Source organism: Dermacentor albipictus, chromosome 1 (assembly GCF_038994185.2).
Source record: "Dermacentor albipictus isolate Rhodes 1998 colony chromosome 1, USDA_Dalb.pri_finalv2, whole genome shotgun sequence".
In the NCBI taxonomy this organism is placed as follows: domain Eukaryota; kingdom Metazoa; phylum Arthropoda; class Arachnida; order Ixodida; family Ixodidae; genus Dermacentor; species Dermacentor albipictus.
In genome coordinates this window covers 51,826,837-51,848,448 of record NC_091821.1, presented here as the reverse complement: position 1 = coordinate 51,848,448, position 21,612 = coordinate 51,826,837, and the positions used below count along the sequence as shown (strand labels likewise).

Below are 21,612 nucleotides of genomic sequence, written 5' to 3'. Positions count from 1 at the left end.
GCCACGGCTTTGCAATGCACTGCTCAGGAAGAAACACGTACACTGCCGCAATTCCTGACGTCTACCGACTTCAGCGCACCGACTGTAGTCTTCTATGTGCACTTCCGCATGGACGCGCGCTCAGTGTTCTCTTTTTTTTTTGCATCATTTAATTCCGTTTCTCTTGCGTAGGGTAGCAACGTGACGCGTGTCTGGCAACGCCTGCCTGCCTTTGCTTGCCCCTTTTCGTTCTCTCACTACTAGAGCATTGGTACACCTCATTAGACGACTTGCAAAAGAGAGCATGCGCGAGATGTGGTAGAACCACAACAATAAATATAAAAGCCGGAGATAAACGAAGACAAAAGCTCCTAGTTCGCTTCACCTCACACGACCTTATGAACTAGAAATCCTCTTAAACTGCGAAAAGGCTGAAAACTATTCTGCAGAGGTTCACATTGCAAGAAGATTCCAAAAACAAAGGTTTCCAGCCGCTAAGCTGTTAACGTCTTAAGAGTAAACGAAACATTGCTCAGCGGTGTTGGTGTTTTGCAACGTGCGACCTTGTGGACTATTTCATGCCATAACTATTACCTGACGAGTACAAAAAATCTCGCATCGATACGGTGGTCTGACCGCGGATTGTGTTTAGTGTAAGTCCGCGGTTTCGCGCCTCACAGCCGAACAGAAGAGGCTAGGGAAGAAATTTACTGTGCTCACTTTTATGCAAATTTTTTTACAATGTCTCCGTCTTGAGTGGCTGAGGCCTTGACCTAATGATTGAGCATAGGTATCACATCATACAAATCTACAGTGTTCCACAGCACAAAGCGAAGAATCAAGAGCATAATACACGTCTGCGTGTGTGTATAAATATTGTTACAAGGCCTGAGGCGTTTATTCAGAAGGATCGGCGCAAAAGCACTGGATAGGACGAGGACACCAGGAAGAAAAACATACCTCTTCCTTCTCTTCCACCGATCCGTCCATTCTTTTTCGTACGTACAAACGCGCCATTACACTGCTCCTAGCGCAAACGAAGTCCGCTGGGTGACTATGGTGCCCAAGCGCTGCGTGCATGGTTTGAGCGTAGCGACATGCGTTGCTTGAGTCCGGACTGAACGTAAGCCGTTGGAGGTGACCTCGCTGAGGCGGTCGAGTATCAGAAAAGGGCCACCATAGTGAGCCAAAAGCTTTGTGCACAGACCGCGCTTTCGGACTGGGCTGCAGCACCAGACCAAGTCACCAACGGCATAGGGAAAGGGGCGGTGGCGGCTGTCCTACCTTGCCTTTGATGTATCCTGCGAAGCTAGCGTACCGGGACGGGAGAGCCTACGAGACTCTTCGGCACGACAGAGTGTCTCCGCTAAATTGCCGTCAGTAGTCGACAAAACGAGGACGGTGTGCAGAGTACAACGAGGCAGGCGTGCATACAGAAGAAAGAATGGGCTGTAGCAAGTCGTGTCGTGCCTCGCAGTGTTGAAAGCGCACGTCATAAACGGTAGGATCTCAACCCAATTCTTAAGATCCGACGCGACATATACATAGAAATCATGTTGGAAACCGTTCGGTTGGCACGCTCTGTGAGGCCATTCGTTTAGGGATAGTATGGCGTCGAATGTCGGAAGGAAGAAGCAAACAAGCGTACTAATTCTTCCACATCTGCGGTGAACTGGCGGTCACAGTCGCTGATTATCACTGAGGCAGCCCATGTCGGAGGATGATGGCGTGAAGCAAGAAAAGAGAAACCGCTGCAGCACTGGCGGAGGATATGGCTGCCGTCTCGCAGTAACTGGTATGGTAGCCGACGCACAAGACTATCCAGCGGTTACCCACGCAAGATTGCGGAAAAGGACCCAGAAGATAACAACCTGCGCAAACGGGGAGCTTGGAGGCAGCACAGGCTCAAGTTGACCGTTCGGAGCTTTGTTCGGACATTTATTACGCTGAAGCATCGCGCAGCTGGCAACGTATTGATCGGTAGTCTGACGCATTCTCGGCAAATAAAAGCGTTCTTTATCCCGGTACAGACTCCGCACTGATCCAAAGTGGCCTGAGGTGGGGTCGTCGTGCATGAAACGTAGAGCAGATGAACGGAGGCTCTCTGGAACCACTAACAGCAGAGGGGAACCACTTCTAGTATAATTCCTATTGTATAGAAAGCCATGACGAAGACAAGAACGGCGTGCTAGTTTAAGGTTTCGCGTGACGGAAAAGCACGGCAGCAAACTCGGGTCCTTCATCTGCTCAGCCTTGAATGCATCGCTGTCAGGAAAAACAGATGCCGGTGAAGCGAGATAGTGGTCGAGGTTGTCAGCGTGGCAGTCCGTGGAACCAAGTTGCATCCTTGAAGGGCACTCAGCGTCAGCATGGCGCCGGTCGGTCTTGACCATACAGTGAAATCATACTCTTGAAGTCTAAGAGCCCAGCGCGCAAGTCACAAACCAACAGAGTTCACACAAGCCAACAGAGTGAATAGTGGTCCGTGACGACTCTGAAGTGTCGGCCGTAGAAGTACGAACGACACCTCCGAACTGCAAAGGTAGCGGCAAAGCATTCCTGCTTGGTTACGGTGTAATTACGCTCTGGCTTGCTTAGCGAGCGGCTAGCGTAAGAAGTAGCGTATTCTCTTCCATTGAAGCGTAGGGCCGCTATAGCACCAACACCCGCACCATTAGCATATGTATGAATTTCGGTTGGTACAGAAGGTACAAAGTGTCGGAGAACAGGTTGTGACGTCAAAAGAAATTTTACTTTTCGAAAAAAAGGAGTCAGTCAGGCTTGGCAGTCAAATCGAAGGGTATATCCTTTCGTAGAACACACGTCACTGGATAAAAAACGTCAGCAAGCCGATGAATAAAGCGGCGAAAGTAAGAACACAATCCCAGGAAAGTTCGCAGCTCTTTCATCGACCGTGGTCCTTGAAACCCTTCGACGGCTTCAATTTTCTATTGATCAGGTTGGATACCAGGTTTATCCCCAAGATGACCTAATATCAGTCCATGCCGCTCACCGAACTGACACTTGTTTGAGTTCAGAACGAATCCAGCGTTCTTGATACAGCTGAGAACAACGTCAAGGCGCTTACTGTGTTCTTAGTGTGCGACGAAAAATCAGAACGTCATTGAGGTAGCACATGCAAATCTCCCACTTTAGGCTACGCCGAATTGTATTGATAAAGCGCTCAAAGTTTGCGGAGGCGTTGCACAGCCTGAACGGCATTAGATTGAATTCATAGAGTCCATATGGTGTCAAGAATGCCGTTTTCTCTTTGTCCGCCGGGTCCATCGGTATCCGCCAATAGCCTCAGCGCAAGTCAACAGAAGAAAAGTATGAGGCTTAATGCAGGCAGTCAATAACGTCGTCAATCCGCGGAAGTGTATAGACGTCCTTTTTAGTGACCAAATTTAGGCGTCGATAATCCGCGCAAAGTCTCCATGCTCCATCTTTCTTTTTAACGAGTATCACTGGGGCCGCCCAAGGAGTGCGCGACTCCTGGACTCCTTCTGAACCATTTCGCTTACTTGCTCATCAAGTGTCGCGTTCTGCCGGGGAAACTGGGTAAGGCTTTTGTCTTATCAGATGCGCTGTATCTGTGTTGATTATGTGACGTATGCGAGATGCAGGGATTGTAGGTGCTTAGGCATTCTGGGAAAAAACGAACACAGCAAGCTGTGTCGACAGAACATCGGCCAAGGCACGGCGTTCATTGTTACTGAGTGACTTGATGACCATGCGAAGAACACACAAACCTGTAGATTCAAGGTTTCCCACTTCGCCTGGTGAATCTGCGTCCGTCAGTGAAGCCACTGTCAAATGCACGTCCTATCGAAAGGCGGCGAGTTTCAAGCAGTCAGGAATAATCGCACGCTCCGCGAAGTAGTTCACAGTCCACAAACCAGCATGTACACGCTCCACTGGCGCTAGGCAGTGCGGGATCACAATGTTCTTTTTTGCACGAGCCGAACGAATAGGCTCCACAGTGGCATCAAACAAAGCGTGTGTATTGCAGACGCAGGTCACTAGAACGCAGACAACTGAGAAGGCTGGCACTATGGTACCTCCACAGACAGAAAAGGTACTTTCGTGGCAGAGGCTGCTGTCCTCCCGAAGTCCGGACGGAATGTTGCCGCGCAAGGACAACTCCCCAGTTCGACAGTGAACTGTAGCACGACGCTGCTTCAAAAAGTAAATGCCTAAAATTACGTTGTGCGTGCACCAGGATATAACTTGGAATTTCGTTGTAAAAAGTTGACCACTTAAGTATACGTCGACAGTACACACACCAGCAGGTCGCAATCATTCGCCGCCCACTCCATAAAACATTCTTGCTTGATCCCACCAAAACATCTCTTTGTGGCGTAGCGCTCTTTTAAACACAAGACTTATTACTGACATACTTGTACCCGTGTCCAACAATGCTATTGTAGGCACCCCCTCAACACATGTATGTACTCCTTGTTCCTTAACATAAAAACGGGAGCAGGTATATCTGTCCAACTAGCGACGTCACTCCCATTGGCCGCGCTAGTTAGTTTTCTGGCGGAGGCGGCGGTGAGCGCCGCCGTGGCGACGGGGAACAGCGTGTCCGAGGCGCCAGTGGTGTTGTCAAACTCCGGTCAGAGGCCCATGAGGAATTCCTCAAGCTTCGTTGCCAGAAACCAGTGGCCGATGTCGTGGGGCTCGCCAACCGAGCACCGGTGGGTCCGTCATAGCGCCGAGGGCGCACAGCGGTCTGCTCGTACCAAGGTGCCTGTCGGCATCCGCAGAACCGTGCGATGTAACCTGGTGCACCACAGGAATAACACACAGGAAGAGGTGGAGTTCAATGCATGCATGTCGGAATACGGAAAATAACCTACACCGGTCTCCGCATCACAACCACTTCAGGGTCGTCGGTATTGGCGGGTGGGATCTGGCGTATCGTTGAGGCCAGGTCCGACGACGAGCTCACGTGAACGCTTCCCGCCGTAGACTACGCTGGCCAACCAACCAAGCTTCGTCGTTATTCGGCGCATTTTCAAGGTTTAAAAGGTGCGGAAATGTCGTATGACGTCAGAAACTGAGTTTAAGCTATCCTTGACAATGGGAAAATTATAGACGTCCTCTGCGATCACCTTGAGCAGATAGCCAACTTTGTCTTCTGACATACTGCATACTACTACATGCTACATATTACTACATACTACATACATACAAGTTAATCTGCTTACACAACCTAAGGATCTCCTCAATATATGCGGTGCAAGTCTCACCAGCAAGTTCAGCCCTTTCGGCCAGAGTCTGCTCGGCAAGCTTTTTCTTTGCAGTGGTGTCACCGAAAGAGCGTTTGATTTTTTCAACGAAAGTGTTGCAGGTTATCAGGGTGTCCTCATGATTCTCGTACCAGAGGAGCGTGGCCTCAGTTAGCGAGAACACTACATTTGTAAGTTGTGACTTCCGAGTCCCCCTTGTTGCTCTTCCTCACTCTTTCGTAATGTGTCAGCCATTCATCGACGTCTTCCCCAGCTTTTCGTCTGTATCAGCGTGGCTTTCTATGCGGCCGCTAAGGCACAGGAGGTGAGGACGTCGAAGCACTTGCGTTAGAGGACATCTCGGGTAGCGATGGCAGGCGGCCAGCAAGGCGACGCGACTGAGCCGAAGACTTGGAGGGAGAGGTTCCGTGGTCGGACATGGTACCGAGCACCTCCACCAGAATTGTTACAAGGCGCGAGGCGTTTATTCAGAAAGCTCGGTGCGAAAGCACTGGATGGGACGAAGCCCCCAGACCAAAAAACAAAGTCTTCCTCTTCCTTTCTTCCACCGCTGCTTCGCTCCTGCTTCGTGTGTATAAACGCGCCAATACAATATATAGTATGTGCCTTGGAGTGGAGAAATACAATCTTCTTCACACCGGAGAACAGAGGTGGCTTTCGAAACGCGGCGGGTACAAAGGACCCATAATATATCAAGACTCACGCAAAGTAAAGCCGCGAAGTTGCCACAGCCGCACACAAAGGTGGAGCCGGCTGGGCACGGTGTTTTTCGCATGATAAGGCTCCATACAAGCGCCTTGTGTATAATAGAGCGAGGTAAAGTTCATACGTCCAAGCAGGGTTAAACAAAAGAAGGGCCTAAGAAAAGAAATTAAGGCGCTGCGCTCGGCGCAATACACGCTCCGGAACTTTTAATGGCGTTCCAGCCGTAATATTCAGAACAAAATTTCAGGACCAGCGCGCATCCTTCCTTAGTCTCTTAGTATGGTAGCCTTTGGAGATGCTGGCAGGAGAGGCACGAGAACGCGAACAAAGCAGCGAGGAAATGCGTGAAACACAGAGGTGCCCCTAAAGTTGGGGCTCCGCTCAGAGGCGGTGGTTGCAGAAATGAAAAAAAAAGAAAGAAACATCAAAGGCCGAGACCCTCCTTCCTGTATTCACCTGATAACCTCTGCACAGAACGCTCCTCCATAGCCCGTGTCGAAATTCCCAAATGTGCAAACATGTAACTTGTACCTGACGGCCTTGTACGTGAACTGCCGCAATGCATTATGCTGTTATGCCAACCACGATTCCCCCCTTCAGTGCTAATCCTTTGTATGACGAAATGTAGAAAGCGTGATGGAACAAGGCTACACAATTCCTAGACATATGCTCATTTGTTTTAACGCGATAGCGTTAAGGAGCTCGTGTCGCAGAAAAGCCGGTGTCGTCGGCGTCGGTGTCGGCGTTTGCGGCGTTGACCATGAGCGATAAATCACGGCAGGCGCTTCATAAATAAAAAGCAACTTCCAAGACTGGCCCGGTAGGAATCGAACCAGGGTCTCCGGAGTGTGAGACGGAGACGCTACCACTCAGCCACGAGTTCGATGCTTCCAAGCGGTGCAAACGCGCCTCTAGTGAATGCGGTGTTGCCTTCGAAACGAGCCGTGGAAAGTTATACCGCGGTGTATATCGGTAATTATGACCATGTAACGTACAGAAGTCACAATTACACGAGTTGCGAAGTGCGTTTCCGCTGCATTTCTTCTGCGCTTTCCGCACACGCAGAGCCATCTTGCGGCAAACACAGAAGACCCCCTCCTCTCAATGTACGGCGCTGCCCCGACAGGAGGCGCGCCGCGCGCGCATTGGGACCGCTGCCAGGCGCGTCGCGGGACTCCCTCTCCCCTGACGACGCTTCGCCGTGCTCCCGGTTTAGATCACTATCTAACTCTCTGCCCGTGCCGATCACGACGTTTGGCTGGCGTAGATCGTTTCCCCTCCGAGACACCGAGTTCTTTGGTTCGTTCCGTTCGCTCAGGCGCACGTTTCGTTGCCGCGCCGAACGCTGCGTTGCTCGACGCTCACCGCGTGATAGGCGGGCGCTCAAGTCCGATGCGGGGCGCATCGTAAGTGATCGCTGTGCCGTAGCGCATTGTCGACCCCTTGGCGGGTCGACGGGAACGCTGTCGCGTCCCACTCTTGAAGGCGAAGCTTAAGCGTCCTCCAATTTTTCCTTCGCTGCAGTGGTCTGCGTGCCGTTTAATGCGACGTAATAGCCTGTGCTGCAAGGAGCGATTCACTGTTCTTGCTTTCACTTCGTTTTCATCTCTGTGTTGTTATTGCTTATCTCTCTGTGTTTTGGTGCTCTGGCGTCAAGCGTGATATGTAATCTATTGTCTTTATTCGTTCAGGGTGTAATTAAACTGAAAATAAACAAGGAGTCAGCTGAATACGGCTGCAGATGCTGTGCTCCGACACGCATATACAATTTTTCTGGGCTCTATGGTGCCTCAGAGGTGGAAACAAATTAACTACGTTGTTCCATTCGTATTGCACATCTTGTTCCAAAAAAAAAGGGGGGGGGCCATTAAATAGTGAGGAAATGTTTCTATACTTAGTGGGCAGAAAAACATCATACGATTTGACGTCAAAAAAAAAGAAGAAACATTCAAATGAATTGAGAGGCTTGTTTAAGCTGTTTTGTTTTACCGACGCCACGAAGTTTAATCAATACAACAAAACAAAAACATATTAGTGCTATTCTCAAAATGTGACCCGTGCCGCAGAAGGGCTGCGTTCGTCGAGAGCAGAGAGAGCGAATTTTCGTGAAATTACGAAAGATAGAACAAACAAGACGACAGGTGAAGCCCAGCCTTTCCTCACAGAAAACAACCTGCCTCCGGCCGTGCTTCCGGCTGCCCAAAAGTTTGATCCCATTCCGGCGCACACGTGGCAGCGCGTTCGTATAATCATAAAAGGTTGGCGCAAAAGAAACAGACAGCAGCCTCCCTGTTTTTCTTCGACATCTTAATTGAGACAGCCGGCAGTGCTATCTTGAAGGAAAAGAAAACAGGAAAAAAGAACTATGGGGTTACCTAAGCAATTCCTATGACGAGTAATGCGAGAGCATTACTTGTCGTTGATGTGTGTCGATGAGTTATATCGATGAGTAAAGTCTAGCGGCGAAATCTTGCTGAGTTTAGTGCTGCTGCGTTATGTCTACGAGCGGCTGCAGCTCGCCGTGCTCGCTCCGCAGCCGCTTGTTCTGCATTTCGCGTTGTCGGGCACTTGGGTGGTGAACGTTGTTTCGCTGCAGCAACCCGCTTCGCGGCCTTGCCATGGCCTCGTACTTCGTCGGCCGTGAACAGGCTCCTCCGGCCACGCTTTGCTGTCTCTCCTGATGATGTAGACGCGAGCGATACAACTTCGGGCGATGAAGACTCCATAGCGCCGACAGTGGCGCCCCTCCTATCATGCGCCACCTCGTCAATCACCCGCCAGGCACAGCCCGACTTCAAAGACATCCAACACTGTCGCCTGTTGCAACGGTGGAGCAGTGGTTAGCGCGCTCACCTACAGAGCAGTAGCAGTGGCGGTGGGCAGAGGATCGTATCCTCGCCGCGGCCAGAATTTTGTGTTTTTTTTTTTTTTTCATTAGATGAACGTTGCGTAATTTGTGCGCCATTTTTCTACCACGGCTTTTCTGCCACGACTTTCTGATGACGGCGGAGTTGCACAATGAGCCAAGTAATGCTCTCATATTAAACACCGTATATAAAACCGTCTGCGTGCAGATAACGCATCATCCTTCGACATATCAGCTTGCGTGAGTAAAACCGGCGCTATACTTTACTGTAAAAGAATTTAAATCTTGCCACTACCAGGAAAGGTGCCGCAGCGATTTGCGACGGCAACGGCATGGCACCGCATCAGTGCTACTTGATGAAACCGGCTCGTAACTTCGCTTATCTGGGATTGCGAACGTGCCAGTGTTCTCATCGGACGACTAAACCAACAAAACGCTCCAGTTAAGCGGTGACGCCAACAGAGATCCACAGAGCGACGAAGTTAGGCTTACGGTTGCGCTTGACACCTTGACCACGTACTGGGAAGCTGCTCACAGCTGCTCACGTGTGCGGGGACACAGACTTACCTGCAAGAGAGAAAGAAGTGACGTCATTATATAATAATCAGAATGAAACAAATGCGTGCGAACAAACGCAAGAAAACAGCATTAAAAACAATACCTCTTCTAAACAAGCAGCGGCAAGTTCGCAACCACCAAAAGCAGTCACTAACCTAAATACAACAATGCACATTCGTTATTATAATGCTGGCTTGAATATTTTTTTTTCTAAACTTCACAGGTAAAGGCGCCTTACGGCTTCACGTCTTCTCTCTCTTAGGTTTACGTGGTCTGGCCGCCTGTACTGTATAGCCTCGTCGACAGTTGTGGAAGGCGTGGCAATAGCTGCTGGTCTACGCAAACTAAAGGAAGGAAGGAAAAAGTGGAGAAGGAAGGCAGGGAGGTTAACCAGTTTCGCTTAACCGGTGTGCTACCCTACACATGGGAGCGGGATGGGGGAGATGAAAGATGGGAGGAGAGAGAGAGAGAGAGAGAGCACATAACACAGCGAACACATCGTCAGTTACAGTCCGTCACTCTTGCGCAGTACGCGATATCACTGTCACAGCCGCTTGTCCAAGCCCGTATCCTTCATAAACCGAAGTAGTCCCTTCGTCGCCTTCAGCTGCGATGTCTTCTGTCGGCGATGTGTGAAAATGGTTGCAACTGACAATGGTCTATTGTCCAGGTGCGCTACGCAAACTAAAGATTTTGCCTGCACAGAATGTGGTACTGCTTACGGACTCAATGCACGCGCTGCAAAAACTCTGTCGTGGTCTATACGACAGAGTTGTTGAAAAGGTCGGGACCCCTTTCAATGAGGGGCATTCACTGCATGGACCTCGCTGTCGTCGAATGTGGTACTGACGCATATGACATGGTAGTGTGCCTGTTTCACCTGTAGGCATAGATCGTGGCATGTTTCTAAGGTTGGGCATGGATATACGTTGATTTTGCACAGTCGGTGCGGTATTCATTCAGAATACGAACAGTGATGCTGTCGGGATCAGCTGTGGAGAGAGCATGTTGGGTAACCGTGCAGTTATTCTTGTATACCAACTGGTGTGCGGCGTTGTTGTTCGGAATCTCTGCGACTTCTGGGATCCAAAAGGTTTCTGTAGGCAACTTGAGGTGTGCATCGATATGCAAGGCGACGTTGGCTTGTAACGCGCATGCCTGATGAGTCTGCAGGCTTCTTCGGAGTTTATATACACCTAACAATGAGGGAAATATTGAGGCGTGTCTAGCGTGTGGCCCATTGCTGACACAGAAATAAAAGTTGGGCAGCAACTCCCAACGCCAATTACCTTGAAACTATAAATACTGATCCACGAGCTCGCTTAAGAGGGACGAATCTTCGCTGAGTCCCATGCAACCAAAGGAACAACCTGATCCTCAAGATATGAGGATGGTATTAGCAGGGTATCCCGGTTATAATACACCAAGTTTTATTGCGATAGCAATTAGATGGACACCCGAGGCGTGTTTGAGCCGACACCGCGGTCGCCTTGCTGTTAAGGGTGTGACGACACATGCGCAGCGCACACGGTCAAGCCACTGTGGTCCAGCCCAACGAGCACGCTCATCCCGCGCGACTGAGTGCATACGCGGCCCTTGCGCCGTGTGTTAGAGGTCGCTTGATTTGCTGCAGGTGCCAGGGGCGAGCATGCGAGGGCGAGCCCAGAACGCTGATAGGGTTGATGGCTTGATGCGCGCAGTCTTCAAGCGCGCCAAGTGTTGGAGGTCACGTAATCGGCTGAGTACTATAGGATCGACACAGTTGAAATGGTCAGCGGAGCGGCAGCTCGGAACGTTCGCTTTGAGAAAACAACGTGCGTTCCCCGCTTCCGACGCTCCTCACCCCGTCATCGTTGTGGCGAGTGCTCACTGTTATTGAGTAAACTCTGCTCATGTGCGTTTTTGGGCGCATGATACCACGATTGTATAGATAGTAAGTGAATGTTTACTGCAACTCATGCTATCCATAAAACGAAGAGCCTTACCACACGTAATAGTATAACACTGCTCCGCCTTTCGTGCGAAGCACTAACAAGTTTTTTTTTAAGGAGAAAGTAACTTTTTAAAAGAAAATGTGAGGACTCCTACGCGAATAAAAACAACTGTGTGCTGTTAAATAGGCGCAACCTGGAAAAGCATCCGTAATTTCTCGTGTTCTTAATAAGCTTACAAAGCTTACTTATCTCCTTGATTTTATAAAGAGCAAATACGTCAATTTTTCAAATCAAATATGTCAAATATGTCAAATATGTCAATAAGCAAATTTTTTAATTAACACCTCCTAAAATATCAATTTCGGTTGTTTGCGGCACTCTACCACTTGCGCGGCTCCTTATGGTTGTCATAAATGCTCATACGCTCAGATGTGATGCACGTTTTGTGCCCATACCAAGATAAACGCCTTGTCAAAACGATGCAACTGGCTGGTAAGGCGTGCAGCGCGTTTAGTTTCTTTAGAAAGTGTCTGAGAGCATCAATGCTGAGGTCCCCAATCGGGAAGTGTTTCTGATATTTTACAGGTTTTTTCTTTTAAACGCGGCAATATAAGTCACGCAATACAGAGCGTGCTGGAAATAATTAACATTAATGTTTGACACATCTGACAGCGTTTACATATATGCCGTGAGTATAACAATTGGAATAGTAGTTTATTACTCGTTAGAAAAATAATTAGAAAGAACACGAAGACACGGCCGGCTCATTTGGCAGGATGCTGACTACGTACAATTGGTTCCATCTCCATAGGAGGCTTGGTACTTTTAAAAAGCTTAATGTGTGATATCCTGGACGCGCTGTATAACGTCTGACCGTTATCTTGGTTGTGTCGCTGTTTCAGCTTAATTACCTCAGTGGCTAGCTATAGCGCAAGTTGTGGCGCCTTCATCTGTGTGCCACCAGAACAGGGCACGTGTTAAGAGGAGGAGCCAACTCTAATTGCGCACATATTACGAGCCGTGTTATTGGAGGTGACTACAAAGCTGGAAGCAAAAAACAAGACAGAGGAAAACAATACGATAAACAAAATAAATCCCTAGGCAAGTGCCCCTAATATTTTCGAATGTCGGTAAGCCAATTTGGTGCTAACCGAAGCGGGGTTTTTTTTTCTTTGTTTGTTTTTTTTGAGGGAGGGGGGGGGGTGTGATCACTGGACATAATTTTGCTGTGGCTTCTACATGCGTGTCTATGGTTCCTGGCAATGAGAATGGCTGCCGCTACTACAGGAGAACGTTCGCTTCTAGGAAACAGTCATGCAAGTTCTCGTGAACGTATTTTCGTTTTAAATCCACGCAGAACATTAGGCGATGAATCTCACAGATCATAAGTTACCCTTCACAGCGGTCCATTCTTGCCTATCCCAATCCAGTACATGGGTTTGGAGTCTCTAACTGCTCCCTTATGGACCCTCCACCCGCACCATTCGGTAAAAAAGTACTGGCTTCAAATATACAGGCCACACTGAGCGAATGCGACCTGCTCGACAACTATCGCATCCTTTGTCCTTGAACTCGGTATTTATAGGCACCTGAGCAGCGGCACACGCTTAAAATAAACGCACGTATATACGCCGGGGCAGGCTGTAGGTGACAACTGCGGGTGCAAACACGCTTCCACGCGACAAACAGATTGCGCTGCCACCGCAGACACCAAATAATCGAGTAACCAGCAATGTAATGGAAAAAAACATTAAGCTCCACGCGCACTGGAACAGTCTCCAATTATCGTCAAGCCTTCGTGTTGACTTCGCGTGGGAGAAGCGCGGTCGTAAGCGCGCCCCACGGGGCAGCTTACACTCTAGGAGCTGGGCGCCGGAGGTCAGACAGGATGTTTAATTTTGCCGTACCCCTAGCAGACAGCCACGGTCGCGGGCCTCAGCCATGCCCGGCTATACGAGGAGTAATAAAAGTCAGGTACGCACGCCCGCGTGCCGCAGACAAACATATGGGAGTGCTTCGTCTGCCGCTTCGCCTTACCTCCTCGCTCCTGGCATGTCTCAGACAGCGAGAGGTAGCTAATTTACCGAGTTTGCATGCGGTCCAGAGGGTGAATTAGCGGAGTGCGCAGAAGGAATTTCCAACAAAAAAGTATGCCAGACGCGGCGGGTTCTCCAAGCCAGCAGAATGTTTTACAAAGAAAAACAACATAACGAGAGGAATAATGTCACTGTCTCCCTCCAACAAAGTGTGAAAGCCGAAAGCCAAAAACATGAATGAATGATTCTATAGATTCATGGTTCTCAATATATTTAGACTATTATAATTATAAGCCGGCGGCACAACAGTCACCAAAATTTCCATTATCGTCAGAATAAATCACTTAATCACTCACTTCACAAGGATCACAATTTTGTTAGGTCTTTCCTTCTTTCTTCCTTCCCTGCCCTGAGAGACCAACTCAACCACATGCCCTACATTCTGGGGTGGACTCGGAATGTCCACTGGCATTCCCACGCTCATGTAGGCTCACTTCTATAGGTAGGTATGCGTGGGTTGGACTGGTAGATGAGACTAAGAGGGCGAGGTTCCCCGAATCGAAAGCCTTCCTACTGCTCCATCTCACTTTTGGTCATTCGGCGCGCTAGTTTTGTTGTGTCCATGAAAATGGCAAAACAATACGACGCAGAACACGATGCGTAACAATGACATCAATAAGGCGGTGGTTAAAGGGAAACATGTGCGACTTTCGAAAACCAATCAGCGGTTAACGCTACGTTAGCAATACCTACCCAGCAGTTTGCAAACTGAGCGAGAAAAAGTACTTTGCAAAAAGGCTCAAAGCAGTAATTCGTACGTAACGCAGACCTTCCTTCTCTATTCCAGCTTGAGGGGTTGGCCAGAATAATGAGATGAGCTAGCCCCTGGGGCGGCGAAATTGAAAAACGACGGAGTGCGCGACACCGTCGCTACAGCAATGACCGAAAAAAAAAACCTTTCTAACTTCTTTTTTTTTCAATCGCAAGAGCTGACATACAGTACTTTATATTTACTGGACTGAAGGCCTACAAGCCTTCTTCTTAAAAAGGCTACATAAGTAGCCTCTGGAACTTATTGCTAGCAGACTATTCCAGTCGAGAGGCTACGAAAGGTTAGTTATGGACAAGACAATAAGTCGCTTTCCAACTTAATACGGCAGTAAACGCCCTGATGAAGTAAAGTACACGAGAGGCACATAGGAACATTATTTACGCTGATGAAAACGCTCACTACTATGTGACGCTGTAAAAAGCACCGAATAGAAAGTTGCAGCTTTAGAAAATGCAGAAACAAGGCGCGTTATTACACAGCAGGGAAAACGTACTAGTTATTAGAAATAAAGAAAGAGAACGGACCCGCTATTCTACCGAAAAGCTCATCTAAGCCGGTTTAGCTCAAGATAGGAGACGAACGCGCAACACTCAAACTAGCAAGTGCTTGCAGGAGCTAGGTGGGCCGGAAAAATGGGAAAGGCGTTTAGTGGATTGAAAATCGCTCGTTATGAGACATCGGCACGCCCTGAAACACCGTACGAGAAAGTGATACTGTTACGCGGTAAGATCGAGAAGAGAACGACCACGGCTCCAAAGACAACGAAAAGCCAACACAGCCTGGCTGGATCTCTTCCGTTTCAACAAACGTTCTGTGTCTTCGTGTATACATCTTCTAAATAGTTTTATACGCTGCAATAATTTTTTTAACAGCTCTTGCGTTTGCTTCGAGTTGTTAAGTTCGGCTTCACCCTGCCATCTGCTATAACCGCCTGGTTAGCTCAGCCTGGTAGAGCGGCTGCCCCGGAAAGGCGGTGGTCCAGCGTTCGAGTCCCGAACCAGGACGAATTTTTCTTAAACTGCGAGGCGTTTCTTTCGAGGAACCCGTATGGGCTTCCTTTGTAGGAGTTGCTACGATTGGATGGATGTCTCATTTACCATTGCATTATTCCTACTTTCAAGCGCCCTAAAGGTATCTTTCCCAATTTCCCCGACCTTCAGATCCGCCGCTGTCACTGTACCCTGGTCTTTTTGTCGTCCCTGCCCATTGTCTTCTTTTTCCTTGCACAAAGACAGAAAAAGTAGAATCTAAAATAGAGACAATATTTTTTTCAGGATTCTTTTGAGCTTCCATTGTTTTTGTTCGCCGCTGGCCGACCTCACCTCTGAGTCTCCGGCTGTTTCCTGATCAAGAGAACTCAATAAAGGCACATCACCAGGAATCGAATATGTCTGAAGAGTAGCTTTTCATGTTCGGTCGCAAACTGCGAAGAACAATCCTTTGACTAGTTTATTCGCTCAGACAAGCACAAACTCCACTTCGTCTTTTTCATCTTCACTTCATGCTCGTAATACAATGCGCCAACAAATACGAAGAATTTGACGGGCTTCGAGCGACAGTGAAGTGAATGCTATGCTGTGGAGTACGGTGCAAGCAAAAGCACAATAAAGCACATCTCCGAGAATTTTTCGCACTTCACTTGGCCGTATGCGTGATGATTTCATGCTTTTTGACAAACTCCAAATCAACGCTATCGCGAAAGCGACAGAGCAGGCTGCTGCGTTTGCAGTATTAACCCCCGTATGCAGAAATGCAACTTAAGTCGAAGCCCATGCTTGACTTGATTTAAATGACACCTGGCACTGACGTGCCCAAAGACGCTCACTGCGTTTCCTTCAGCGCGTTCACAATAGGCGTCACATAGATCATGTCAAGCATGGGCTACAACTTACGTTGTATCTTTTTTTTTAATACGGGGGTAAGGTCAATGCATTTAAGGGTCTAATGCCGGCGCATTCATGTAACCAAGATTTCTTCATTTATGACAAAATATTATCGCGTTCTAGCCTACGCAATAAATTGCACATCTGAGAAAAACTTCAGCGCAAGAAACTCCGCTCTTCTCTAAGCGTACACGTTCAGGCAGCGTCGCGATCATCTCAATGTCCGCTCTGTTGGATGCACAGCCGCGCCACTTATAGGCCGTGAAAGTTAAGGACGAAACTTTAATTGTATTCGCTATCAGCAGGGCTTCGCGCAAGTCGTCGGGACCAGCCTCTTTTCCCGCTCCATTCCTGCTATACGCGAACAAAATGCACGGGCGAAGTATTGCGCCAATACGTGCCACGAATTCCATCTCGTTACGACCACCATTACTTCCCTAACATCGCGCAGCGATTCGCAAGACCGAAAGAAATGCGCGCATACAGAGCCTCAGAAAAAGAGAAAGTGCCGGGGATCCGAACGAAATAGCAGCAGTCAGTGCAAGTCGGTGCCGGCAACGTTAATTACAAGTCAACAACACTTAATTGCCGGATATATTTATACGCACGCGCTGCTGACACAACCGCACGGACAAATGAGTGAAGGTACAGCCTGCTCGCACTAATGAGGCGGTTGCGACCGAAAACGCCGCCAAACGCGAGGCGATATTGAGGAAACTTCGACAAGAACATACGATCATACAGCGTTACTTCATTCGAAGTTAGAGTGCGGCGGTTTCAATGGCGGCCCGATAGCCCTTGGCAGCGAATAGCAGAGCCAGAAAGCAAAGGAAGCGGAGGGGCGTATACAGAATGGGAAAGAAGAGCGCACAGACGCGCGCTCGCTATACATAGAGTGGGCGGTGAGCAGATGAGTGCGCAGTTTAATACTCCCGTCACGCCGGCAAAATTTAGTGCCATTTTGAGCCCGTCCACTTCACCGCTCGTGTCATTTGCAGGTTGTCACATGCGAACGCTTGATGACACTCGGCGCAGAACGCTCTCACCAGCGAGTGTTTTCCACAAATTTACTTCGCTGCGTCGAAGTGTGTAGCCTCGATAGCAATGCTTAAAAATTAAACCAATATTGAAAGCAGGATCGGTAGCCATTTTAAACCACCTTTTTTCGTGATTTAAAGCGTTATACGCTAATAAAATGTGCTACGCTGAACAAAAAAAGAAAGCGGGTGGGGGAGGGGAACACTAATTTACTGTTCTCGCACTCAGGTTGTTTACGTGTAATGGCCGCGCAGTTTATTTCTATTTGTGGCAAGGTGACACTGACACTCATCATCGCGAGACAAGACGCATTCCGTCCGTGAATGAAACAATAAAATCACTCGATCAATCAATGCCATATCGTATTTACACGTGCAACTGTATAACATGAATAGGTGGCGCAGTCCTCGATATAGCGGCGTACTTCACTGCGAAACTGCGGCCAATCGGTTGCGTGTCGGATCCTCGGAATTCGCATATACGGAAGCATCTTATATTAGACTGTCCAGCTTTCGTGACGTAGCGCACGTCTTTACTAAGGGACTATAGCCTACTTAGCCTGCCGTGTATACGACCCTTGATCATTGGCTGAAGTGTATCCGAGAGGTTGTAATTTTTGACGCGACCAGGCTCATCGCACCCTGCTTACGTTTCTACAAGAAACTGGCTTGGCTTCCCGTTTGTGAGAGACCGTGCAAGGGAGGAAAGTTTACTTTTTTTGCTAATTTTCTTTTAGTATTTTTACACTGTTTTGTAATTCGTGGGACCTGCGTGTTCTTTCCTGTTCCGGCGTGTACGTTCGTTTCCTACTTGCTTGCTCACTGTGTGCATTGCTTTACTTTCGTCTTTTTGGCCTGTCATCTTGCTGTTCTTTTCTTCTTCACTTCCCCTTCTTCTTATCTTCAACTTCCCTTTTCTATCCCATCCTTCCTAAATAGTAGGCAGGCTTTGAGCCCCTCGCGGTGGCAGTTGCTCGTACCAAATTTCCCTATCAGAGCGTTGTATGTGTGTTTTCATATCAAATAATAATAATAATAATAATAATAATAATAATAATAATAATAATAATAATGAAAACAGAACAGAGAAACTGACGCGTCCATTTTCACCTCTGCTTTTCGAATGTCCGGATTACCCGCAACACTGTTCTTTCTTCGTAACGCGTGAAATAGCCAGTGCCCCTAACTTGGTAGTTACGTCAATCTCTCCCGTCTTTTCAATCCGCAATAAGCATATGTCTTTCATACTGTCATGCTGGAAAACCTATTCATTTGTGAGCGTTTATGTCCCTAGAAATTAACGATACTAATTCCTTTCCACTGGTCTATAACTATTATGATATACCTTTAACACCTGGCAGCCACCCCTGTTGGTAAATTATTTAAGCCAACGAACATTTGCGCAACACGACGACGCCGCGTTGTTTCCGCTTCCAAACGGATACACCTTGCACGCACCCAAGATAAAAGAAAGAACGAAAGAAAGAACCAAATAAAGAACGAAAGAGCGCAATGATAGACGATGCGTTCTTACAGCCGCCCATGTGTGACCGTTCAGAAGACTGGAAGGTGACGAAACTCCGATGATGTCAGCTTCCTTCCGAGAAGCACACCGAAATAAAAGATATCATCTAGCACAAGCGGTGCACCTTCTACCTACAAGCAGTGCAGCTGACAGCTGCTTAACAAGCGAAAGGCCCTATCAACAACTGATGCAAAAGACACACTTGCCCTCTTGGCGCCTCCTATAGCGGCAAAGACAACGAACACGCATTAACTTCGCACTAAGGGCACGCGCAGGGCCGCGAGCAAGAGCCAGAAGAAATTCCAGAATGACGCAAATTATATATATTACACATATATATATATATATATATGTGTGTGTGTGTGTGCGTGCGTGCGTGCGTGCGTGCGCGCGCGCGTGTGTGTGTGTGTGTGTGTGTGTGTGTGTGTGTGTGTGTGTGTGTGTGTGTGTGTGTGTGTGTGTGTGTGTGTGTGTGTGTGTGTGTGTGTGTGTGTGTGTGTGTGTGTGTTTCAGAGCACGGAAGCGTTTCCACTCGCCTTAGCCGGTAGGCAGGCCCTACAACAAGCCCGTCTCGAAAGAGAGAAACCGAGCGTAAAGTGTCGGTTCGCGAATCGCGATTGCTCGCTCTTCAGCAACGTGCCGCGGCTTTCGCCCCCGTTTTCACCTCTTTTTCTTTCACCAGTCCCTCCCCACTCCTCGCAGAAGAAAATTCACCCTCGTCCTCACCGTCAACTCGCGCATGCGCGCCCCCCTCTACGTCGAGCCTGCACCTCCCCCTTGCAGATACACGCAGCCAGCCCGTGCTCATTCTGGATGCATCCTGTCTTGTCGCTTCTATGAAGCAATAAAAACAAGATTATCGTCCGCTGCGTCGAATCCACTCCCCGCAACAATTCGCTAACAGCCTCTTTCCCACACGCGACGTTCCTGCTCTCTCGATCCAGTAACAGGGCGACGCGCGGGCGCGCATTGGGCCGCGTTCCATCCTCGCGCTCCACTTCCGCCGCTGTCATTCATCTCGCTCACGCTTGGCTCGACTCGTGCCTCCGCTGCTGCGGCGCCTCAAGCGACGAATTGCGTGGCGCGCAGTTTTCTTTCGCACCCCCTCCCGAGTCGATTCTCTCGGCTTATCGCGCGTGTCTGAATATTACATGTGGGCGCAGTTCAGGCACATTTTAGGCTATAGATTACTTGACGAGGAGGACATCACGCTCGCACGACAAACTGATTGTGGCGCTGGCTAATTTGCAGTTTCACTAGTATAACCTTCCTAATGATTTCTTTTAGGGCGAACATGCCGCAATTGTGAAACTGAAGCTGAGCGACAGTTAAATCGTGGAAACGTAGCAGAAATCTGTGAGCTTATAGCCCCAGTGCCTCTGTGGCGAAGTGCATTGATGTCCCTGTGAAATGAAATTATGCAGGTCACACGATTTACGGGAATCGGTGTTATTCGAAGCATCTTCCAGGCAGCCGGCCAATGTGTCGGAACGGAACGAAAACAAAAACGAAAAACGAAACAAAGCGACAATTTTCACCGGGATGAAAACGTAACCAAAAGGTTATTTCTTAGTTTATTTCGGAGTGAAACAGAAATATTCTTAATAGGTTTTCGGTTCAAGGAGAAAGTCAGCAATTAGAAATAACCGACGTCAGGCAAGGTCAGAATTAGCGCGTATCTAGCATCCGCATAAGCGTGCAGTTCAGGCAGGGACAGTGCGAGCGATAGACAGTCGAGTGCTAGCAGATGGAGTGCACTAGCAGATCGACATCGTAGCAAAACCCAGGGCCTGCGCGCTGAAGGTCTCATCATTTCATTTTTTAAAAGTGCAGCGCTTTGTTAACGAAGTTTTATCGTTCGTTAATGTTCGTTTAAGGCTCGTTTTATCGGAACAGCAGTCTCGCATTTCGGTGAGTACACTCGATGACGTGTTACTTCTTTTTTTTTTCGTTTCAGAGCAGAAGCGGAACGGAATTTTTTTCAACGGAACAAAACTAAAACCACAACGAAAGACATTTCGTTCCGACACCCTGCCGCTGGCTATGTCCAGCATCGTTTGAGCTTTCGTAAAAGGTTACCATGAGAACCAACGTGTTTGTGTAAAGAAAGCCGTTGCATGTATGAGCCGAGCGTGCGTGTGATGACAACAGCAAGACGGCGACAACGGTGACGGCGAGCGTATACGAGTACGGTGGCATGCGTTCTACTCCGGCCGTTTGACGCATGTTGCGAGACGCCGATTTCTCTGTGCTACACATGTACTGGACGGGTATAAAGGATAGATTCACGGATTGTCATGTCATCTGCAACAAGTTGTCACCGAATTTCACGTGTCTATGTCTATGTCCGGCGGTGTACGTTAAAACGACCATGGACTCTGGCGAAGAAATGTGACAACCTGTTCGACCTGGGCCGATCATGAAAACAGTATAATGCAGCACAGCGTCTTCAGAGCGTTACCTGCTACGAAGAAAGGACTGGGGAATGTGGGGCGATCCCGAAGGTGGCGTGCAGTCTAACACAGCAACTCAAAGCGCTAGCTTAAAAAAGGGAAGATTAGTACTAAGCGCGTGTGTCCCTATAGTGACAAATAATGTTTTTTGTAATCATTATCAAAAGGAAGAATGTAAGAAACTAGTACGTGACGCACACGCCAAACGTCTTACGGAACTAGTCGGCTTTGGCAAGAGAGAAGTATTGAGCGTACAATCGTGGCCTATGAGAATTTATCTCGGTATTTTAGATCTTGGTGTACCGTGTGACAACGCACCATTGACACGTTTTTAATGATAGGGCTGCACATGTTATGGAAAACTCGTATGTAAGATTGAAATGCATAAAAAAATATTTTCCTCAAAAGTATATTTCAGTCATGCGATTGTGCAATTGAACACTTATGATTAAAATGAATGTCAGCCGGACTGCTGTCCACTTTTCATTTGGTGTTTAGCTTCTCCTTTCTAGTTTTTAGTGCGATGAAGGGTTGTGAATCATACGGCTT

At 48.4% G+C, this 21,612-nt stretch overlaps 2 protein-coding genes across 2 annotated transcripts in view; both read right to left on the bottom strand.

The window, feature by feature from the left end:
* The window catches only part of LOC135911998 (glycosyltransferase 25 family member-like), an 873,389-nt gene that overhangs the window by 361,462 nt on the left and 490,315 nt on the right, over positions 1-21,612 (bottom strand). The window contains exon 9 of the transcript XR_011507038.1: positions 9,298-9,372. The gene's annotated coding sequence lies outside the window, so the exon portion shown is untranslated. The remainder of the gene's footprint in view (positions 1-9,297; positions 9,373-21,612) is intronic.
* Positions 1-21,612, bottom strand: part of LOC135912000 (glycosyltransferase 25 family member-like) — a 571,330-nt gene that overhangs the window by 439,080 nt on the left and 110,638 nt on the right. The gene's annotated exons all lie outside the window — the stretch shown is intronic.